Here is an 8,515-nt window from a genome sequence, read left to right as displayed (position 1 = left end):
TGCATGGGTGCACAGAGGTGTCAGAGGCTGATAATACCATAAACGGCCACATTAGAACTACACTCAAACACACGCATCCCATTTTCACATCCATCACTGTAGATGGATGCAGATCAGAATTGTGGAATACAAGAGTTTTATTTTGGTCAGATTGTTTTAAATTCGTAGTTTGTGATTAGAGAAAACAAACTCTGTCTGAGGACACTATTGGCAAAGTTTAGAATACAAAAGCAACTAACAAGGCAGGAAATTCAATATTATATGTTATATAAAATGCACCCTTTATGACCTAAACAGCCTGTTGGTACAAGAGCACATGAAAATACTCACACACTATACACCCACGCCTTAGCTCGTGTATGAACATAATTTGTGGCTCAGCTCTAGTTGCTATAGTCTGAAGTAAAGACATAAGGTAAGTCATACTAAGGCTTGAAAAGTCTGGTGTGTTAGCGTGTGCTTAGCGTTGCCCCTACCTTAACATTTGGTCCAGCCGGGTGACTGTCCATACTCATGCTCCAGCCTCCAGGCAGTGACATCCACACCCTTGATCTCCATTTCTTTTGGCCATACAAACACATTTTCTGCAACCTGCAATAGATGATGATTGTAATCTAAAATAAATGAAAGGGAAAAACACAGGAGAGAGGAGGGTGGGGGGCATTGCATGAGGAGGGGAACCAGAAGGGAACGAGACAGAGAGCATTATCACCTTGGCCAAGCATCAGAAGTTAGAAAAAAAACAAAAGAGTGTAAGAGAGAAAAGAAGGTCCACGGGCAAATTCATCTTCCCCTGCTACAATCAATCTCTGGCCAAAAGAAATACACAATAACTAGGCAGGAAGAGGCCAAGATTAATGGGCCACCGACATCTCCACTGACCAGCATCCACCTCCACCCGATACCACCTCGCTCTCTTTCTCTGTCTGCCTCTCCCTCTCTTTCACATGCCCTCTTTCTTTCCTCAGCCTATCTCTCTCACCCCATCCCTCTTTTATTTCCCTCACACTTTTGCTCTCCCTCTCACAGAAAAAAACCCTACTTTTTCCCCACCTTTTGCACACCTCCTCTCTAATACTCCCCCCATGCACACCTTGTCTCTGCCACATGCAGTGATCTATCGTTTCTGCTGACTGTTTTACAAGTGCATTAGCAAGCTTTAATGAGAGCGACCAGTCACTGAGCAAATGCATGCAAGGGCATACTAGGCTAGGCGTTACTATATAACGCTCTGCTGTCCAGTATGGAGCAAAAGGAAAAGTGGATTTAATCTAATATTTTGAATCATCTTTTGGATGATATTCAACTTTTTTTTTGTTGATAGGATAAACATATGAAATATCAAATGTACAAGAACGTTTTTAAAGACATGTCATGACAAAAAGCTTGCAGCCAACAACTTCCATCATCTGGGGACATTTACGATGAATATCTAAAACATTTTTTTACTCATTCATACAAACCATACCCAGAACATAAGAGCTGCATGAACCACTGGAATGAATTAAAGAGACATGAGTACTTTCATCAAACTTTCCTCATACAGAATGTATTTATGACTATCTCTTTTAACAAAGAATTGACAACATTTTGTTAAATTCTTTCTTTGCATTTTTAAAAATGTTTTCCACTTATGAGTCAGAACACAGAGTTATCATAGATCCGCAGTATTTAATGTGATCATCTCAATTATCCATTTTATATAACAAGACTACTTCTTGTTTCAAATCCATTTCTATTTAGAAAAAAATAGTACAGAATTTGTAACAGTTTACTAATTCCAGCATCAGCTCTTACAGTCGTGATAGCCTACTTTATGGCTAAGTGGCAAATTAATGGTTGCTGTCGCTGCAGTGAAACATGTTTTTTTTTCTTTTCTTTTTTAACTTACTACATATATGTATGAATAGATTAGGGAGGTGTCTGTTGGTCAATCCCAAAATTTACTCGGCAGCATGACAAAAAAAACGCAAACATACAGCCAGTCATGAAGAATTATCTTCAGCAACAAGAAGAACAAGGAGTAATGTACATCTTGGACTCATTGTGGGATTACAGGAAAAGTGAGAAGCAATTAAGAAAGTCTAAATCCACAGAGACATGTGGCAAGTGTCCAAGATGCTTTGAACAACCCTGGGCTCTGTTTTCTTGTAAATGAACAGACATTCTGTTTACATCCAGTATTACTCACCAGAATGTGTGATGCGCATTCTTAACATCTAACAAACACGTAAAGTGCATTTTCTTTCTTATACAACATCTGTAGAACAGATTTTTTTTTTCTTAATCCAGCATTTTTGTATTGATATTCACCAGCTCACCAGCTGTCCTCTCCCCTACTCTTGCTGGTGTATTGTTGCATATCTTTCCACATTACTGCCACCTGTGCATGCATGTGTATCCTTGTGCACAAATGAAGGAAAATGGGGATCTAACTGTTCCATAGCAATACTGGAGATCTAAAACTGCTCTGGAAACTCCTAAATAAAAGTAGCAATACAAAAATGTAAAAACACTTTGTTTGAAGTGAAAGTGTTGCTTTCAAAATCCCATACAGGCAAAATAACATAGAAAGTACCAGAGCAGTGTTGGATTATTATTACTAATTGATCAAGGTGTAATCTGGAGTGTAGTCTGATGGAATAATGATGTATGTAGCATGGTAATGTCGCTGGTTAATGTGGAAATTAATAAATAGTATACTAACACAGTAGACAGGTTAAAGCCTCAGTTTTGCGCAAATGTTTCTGTATGTAATTTAGTCCACAAACCTTTCATTAAAATGTTTTTTATTTTTAATCTTTTACTTTTTTTCGGAACAATTTACATAACACATCAAAAATTAGTTTTCACAAAAACAAACTAAAGTTTACTTGTAGAAGAGCTCATCTTCACAGAACCAGCACTACTTTCTGTGATGTGTGCCATAGATTCAGGTCATGATGATTTATGTCAACCTAAAACGGTCTGTAAACTCCATTCCTGAATATAAAAAGTTGGGAAAATTACGTTTCACCAGGTTGAGCCTCCAGCATATCTCTAACTGAAATAAAAGTAGAGAAGATAACAAGGGTAATAAATGAACCTGCTTGAAATCTATCTGTTCCTTATCAACATCATGGGAAAGCAGTACATTCAGACATACAGTGGGGGAGGATTTAGTTCGGAGCAAATGGGTTGTAGTGAGTGTCATTATGTATAAGGTACATCAGAGTAATCATATCTGCTTCATTGTTTTACGGTGCATGCAACCAGCTCACATGCGGGTAACTGGTCATACCCTGGTGATATCAGCAAACACAGCCCCGGCTGTCCTGTGGGAGAGAATAACAAGTGTGTACATGGTGAGTGTGTTCATGGCTACATTTGTTATCTCTGTTTTTGGATTTTATGTGCGCCTGTGCATGCAGAGTCTGAGAGGGTGTGTTTGTGTGTGAGTGTGTTTTTCCATGGGCCCAAGAGATCACAGAGGAAGCAAGGACTGAGAGAGAGCAGGTCCCCAGCCCACAGAGGTAAAAATTCATTTCTTGAGAGCTATATATCAACGGGCATTTGTTTAATGAGCGCCAGAGTGGAAAGATGTATAGAACATGTCAGGCGTCCACTTGCAATGCGTTGTGGGTAGCAGATAGCATCACACAGTGTGACCGCTCACTCTGTCTCCCTGCTTGCCTCTTTTATCTCCAGCCTCCCTCTCCCCATTATAAATGAGAGACAGAAGGGAACAAGAGGTAAAAATAATGGAGAAGAAAGAGGAGAAAGAAAAAAGAAGACACAAAAAGAAAAAGTCTGTCGACACCAGCACTTAAATGTCAACATATATTTGCAAAAACACACACACAGATGTGTATACAGTACAATATTAGCAAGGATAGAGGAAAAGAAATGTAAATAAATGTAACATTTTTAAAAGATTTTTTTCTCCCTATAGCAATCTATCAGAAGCTGATCTGCATTAAATCTTTTTTTTTAATCAGTCACATCTCAGCATGAGTTGTAACACATAAACTGAGGCACGCACACACACACACACACACACACACACACACACACGTAGATACATCGGCATGCTACCCGGCATGCCTAACTAACCTGTATTTCCCCTCCTGGCAGATCCCACTGCCTTTGTTAAGATATGTAAATGGGATGCATGGGGAGGACATGTGGGTAATTAATTGTAACTGGGGGGATAATGTTGCGCTGTCAGAGATGTCTCTGGTTTGTGTAACATTTTTTAAGAGTAATGTGGTTAAACTGGGAGTGTCTGTTAGCGCTCAGTCTTAATTGTGCTGTGCTGGGAATGCTAAGGTTTACCTCGCCAGCTCCCCTCCCTCCACCGTTCTTTGTCTGTGTGTGTGTCAGCAGTCCTCGGCACTGAGGGAAAAATATATTATCCTAACTTTGTGTGCAAACAATCGGAGTTTGTCGCCAGCTGTAAAATGATAGTTCAAATGAAACAAGCAAGTTTCAGTGGGAAAAATTTTAGTGCTAAAATAACAATGCGCTTCTAGATAACAGATAACATGTCAGATTCAAATAGCAGAAAGAATTTAAACTGGCCCAATGCGCAGAATTCATCTTAGGTTTCACATGATTCAGACAAAAATATAAGCCTGAAATCATTTTATCTTGTGAATAAATGAGTCTGCAAAGTGAAAGCTGGCATTAATAACAAAGTTGAGTCCATAGATATATGTAGTGCCACTACAGTCACAGGTTTAAAAATGTTAAAAGTTTCTTACATGGTAATTCTAAGAGTAACAATTCAATAATGTGATCTGTCTAATAATATAACACACTAAGAGCCTTTTCAAATGCCTTTACTTCTGATGTTAAATTATATGCTATTAGATTGGATATTAGACCTGTCGTTGCATTTTACACATCTGCATTACTGCTTAAAAATACTTCTAGTCACAGATCAAAGTGCAAATCTGCAAAAATAAAGGAATATTAAACAAACTGACAGTGAAACTCAGATACTGAGTGACCTATCTTTTTACAAGTCTGCCTAATAAATTCCAGCTGTTGAGTTGATGTTCGCTAATCTGTCCTGACACATGGAAAAAACAGGAATAGTTACAGGGAAATCAGCTAGTGTTCATATGAAATTAGAACTCCCAGTTTCTGTTGTAGAACTAACAACAAACTCCATTTAAAATCTGATAGGCATTTGTTACAATATCACTAACTAAAAATCTAGGCACACAACTGAGCCTTCCCAGCAGTATGGCATGTGTTTAACTTGTTTAAAGTTTTGCTGTTGCTGTTTTGGATAAAGAGAATTAAAAAAAAAAAACTATTATCCTTTCTTATTTAATACTACTGTCTATGGCAGCAACAAAATTTCCCATAGGAGTCTAGCATTTGTGTCCTGTGTTTGGTTTGGTGTAGGCACCAAATCTATTTTGATAGGGATGGTAAAAAATCAGTTTGGATTAGAATACACCATTTCACAACATGTTTGAAGCCTCTCCTCCATTTTCTGGGTTAGCAGGGCAATATGTCCCACCCCATCCAATATATGGCGGTTGCCTGAAAAGGAGGAACACTGATGCAATGTAATGTGTTGATTTTAAATATATTTGTGATATTCCCCAAACACAATCCAGGAAAATATGCATTACTCAAAATGTAATTGAGAATGTGGTTCAGTTGTCTAAGAATGTGATTTTTTAGAGACATGACTCTTACTAAGTAATGATTTTGACTTTGTCACAGAAACAAAGTTTTCAGTTTCTGAAGGAACATGTTGGAGTGAGCGCTGAGTTGTGTTTTAATGAGAGGCTGCCAGAGTCTACACATTCCATGGTACTGTGTCTTCGGCTGTTTGAGATCCAAAAACAAGCAAACTCCTCAGCAATGCGACAATGCACAAAGATTTAATCAGCACATAGCACAGAAAACACAGTAGTTTGGTGGGGCAGGCTTTCCCTTTCGTGCCACTTTTTCATAAGCAACGGTACTTTCTACATACAGAGACTAGATTTCTGCTGTGTCCTGTCAAGCACAACATACTTTCTCTCTCACTCTCTGTCTTTCTGTCTCCTCGTTCATCAGTGCACACCCTCAGCTAAACCCTGTTAACACCAGGAACCCTACCAGGGTGTAAAGTCAGTCAGAGTGTACATAGAGTCGGTCTGTGACAGAGGAAATGACACTGAATAATACACACTACAATCACACTTACATTCATACAGTGTACACATGCAAACACCACTGTTCAGACTGTACTACACAGGAGCTAAAAGCTTATTCAGGTTCCCACTCCTTGACACTGAACATAAGTGTTAAAGTTGTCTTCAACACCCTTGTATGTGACACCAGGCTGTGTTTGGGACATGCCAGAAAGTGAGACCTTTTTTGAAAGGCACTGAAAGGCCTGCCAAGACAGAGCAGTCACAGCACTGCTGCTTGATTTCACCAATGTCCAATTCAGTGAAGGTTTATCTGATCTATCTAGCTTATTCCTGACCCATTTTAATCTCTGTCATCATAAATCAAGTGAAACAGTCAAGTAAAATTATTTAGAACACAAACAAAGAGGGGGCTGCACAATGGCTGGACAGTGGAGTGGTGGTTAGCACTTTCGTCTTGCAGCAAGAAGATCCCTGGTTCGCGTCCTGGCCTTCCTGGGATCTTTCTGCATAGAGTTTGCATGTTCTCCCTGTGCATGCTTGGGTTTTCACCAGCTTCCTCCCACAGTCCAACAACATACTGAGGTTAACAGATTATTCTAGACTGTCTGTAGGAGTGAATACAAGTGTGATTGTTTGTATATGTGGCTCTGTGATAGACTGGTGACCTGTCCAGAGTGTCCCCTGCCTTCTCCCCAAGTCAGCTGGGATAGACTCCAACCCCCTGTGATCCTAATGAGGATTAAGCGGTGTATAGATAATGGATGGATGGACAAACAAACAGCAAAACATTTTGATTGGTCATTACATGCACATTTACACCTCATTCATGTTCAGACTGATTGTTGGCCAGCTGAACATGCTGCTGAGCTCCTCACTCACTGAACACAATCAGCAGTCACTGTGAACAGAATGGCTGCAAAGAGAAATATTGGCTGTCCTCAAGAGAGAAGAGATAAGGTCTTCGAACAATCCCTATATCTGCTTGGTTTTTTTTTTTTATTCTAAAGAAAAAGTCACCAAAATGGTCTTAAAACTTGTTAAATATTGCACGATAAGTAAGGAATACTGCTTATGCAGTTATCACTCATGGGACCTCTAGCCACTCTAAAAAAAGTTACCACAAACAACAAATTAAGATATTATAAACTAAAAATGATGTGTATTTTAATTTTACAGCCAGTACAATTGCAGATGCTCATTATCCCAACAGAGATTTGGAGAGGACCCCAGTATCATATTTATAGCCTTTGGAAGGTTCATGAATGAATTTGCGTTTATTGCAAAATATGTTCTCATGCCATAGTAGTGGAACAGAGGCCTGCATAAAAATGTGGAGCCACTTTGTCTTTCTCTAATCCACAAATACCACATCCTGTTATAATTACAATCTCTTAGAATTAAACCACACATCTCCTCTGTCTTCCAATCGTATCGTTTCTAGCAGGGTGGATGAAGTAATGTAGGCAGCATGAAGAGGGTTCATTTAGCTCACCTGTCTGTCAAAAACTACCAACTGGAAGGAGTCCCCTATCACTATCAGCTCCATTGCGCTTTTCTGGCTTCTCAGTTTCCTGTTTTGATGTGTCCGGTCTCGACCTTTTAATACATGTGAGAGTGCTCGGACTTGTCGTGTCAAGCTCACGTCAACGTCCTGTGCCCACGATGTCTTCTGGTTCTCAGTCAGTGCCTCAACTTCCTTGATGTTCTTCTCTGTCAACCCCTTTCTCACTCTGCTGCCAGTTTGACTCATTTAACATCCCCTGGAGAGGATGGCAGTGAAGGGTGATAGAACAAAAGGTGACAGGACAGAGGAGAGTGTGTGTGTGTGTGTGTGTGTGTGTGTGTGTGTGTGTGTGTGTGTGTGTGTGTGTGTGTGTGTGTGTGTGTGTGTGTGTGTGTGTGAGTGTGTGTACATTGCTAACTTACTAAGTAGTGGCCAGTCAGCCAGTGTGTGTTGTGGTGGCCTAAGCGCAGCAGGAGCTGTCCTCAGTATGACTCGTCTTCTTTCATTCTTTCATCTACGAGCGTCCTTCACCTCAGGGGACAGCTGGGAGAAAGATGAAAGAGACAGGCTGAAAAAAGGCCGAGGGAAGAGGTGTTTGGTGGGGCAGAAGGCTTTACAGAGTTAAGTAAGTGAACTAACAGGATACCAGGGTGTGCTTTGATAGATGCAGTAGGTCAAATGGTGTACTTTGAGCAGTTATGCATCTATATGTTTGCTCTTACACTCTGCTGTATGCTGAGTGGATCAGTAATAAAGCTGCTAGCTTCTCGTGCTGCAAGAAAAACTGTGTGGACCAATGGATTTCTACAGAGTTATGCCTTTAAACTTGAGTTTTCTTTATCAGTTACGACTACACTGTAGGTAACAAGTA

The 8,515-nt window shown here is 39.9% G+C and overlaps 1 long non-coding RNA gene across 1 annotated transcript in view; it reads right to left on the bottom strand.

The window, feature by feature from the left end:
* Positions 1–482: 482 nt before the first annotated feature.
* The window catches only part of LOC127532395 (uncharacterized), a 29,273-nt gene continuing 21,240 nt past the window's right edge, over positions 483–8,515 (bottom strand). Inside the window, exons 2-3 of the long non-coding RNA XR_007939845.1 lie at positions 8,067–8,187; positions 483–591 (exon numbers count right to left, since the gene is read on the bottom strand). This is a non-coding gene — a long non-coding RNA (uncharacterized LOC127532395). The remainder of the gene's footprint in view (positions 592–8,066; positions 8,188–8,515) is intronic.

This window comes from Acanthochromis polyacanthus, chromosome 2 (genome assembly GCF_021347895.1).
Source record: "Acanthochromis polyacanthus isolate Apoly-LR-REF ecotype Palm Island chromosome 2, KAUST_Apoly_ChrSc, whole genome shotgun sequence".
Classification (NCBI taxonomy): Eukaryota; Metazoa; Chordata; class Actinopteri; family Pomacentridae; genus Acanthochromis; species Acanthochromis polyacanthus.
Note: the sequence above shows the minus strand (reverse complement) of the source record. Positions and strands in the feature narration are given on the sequence as shown.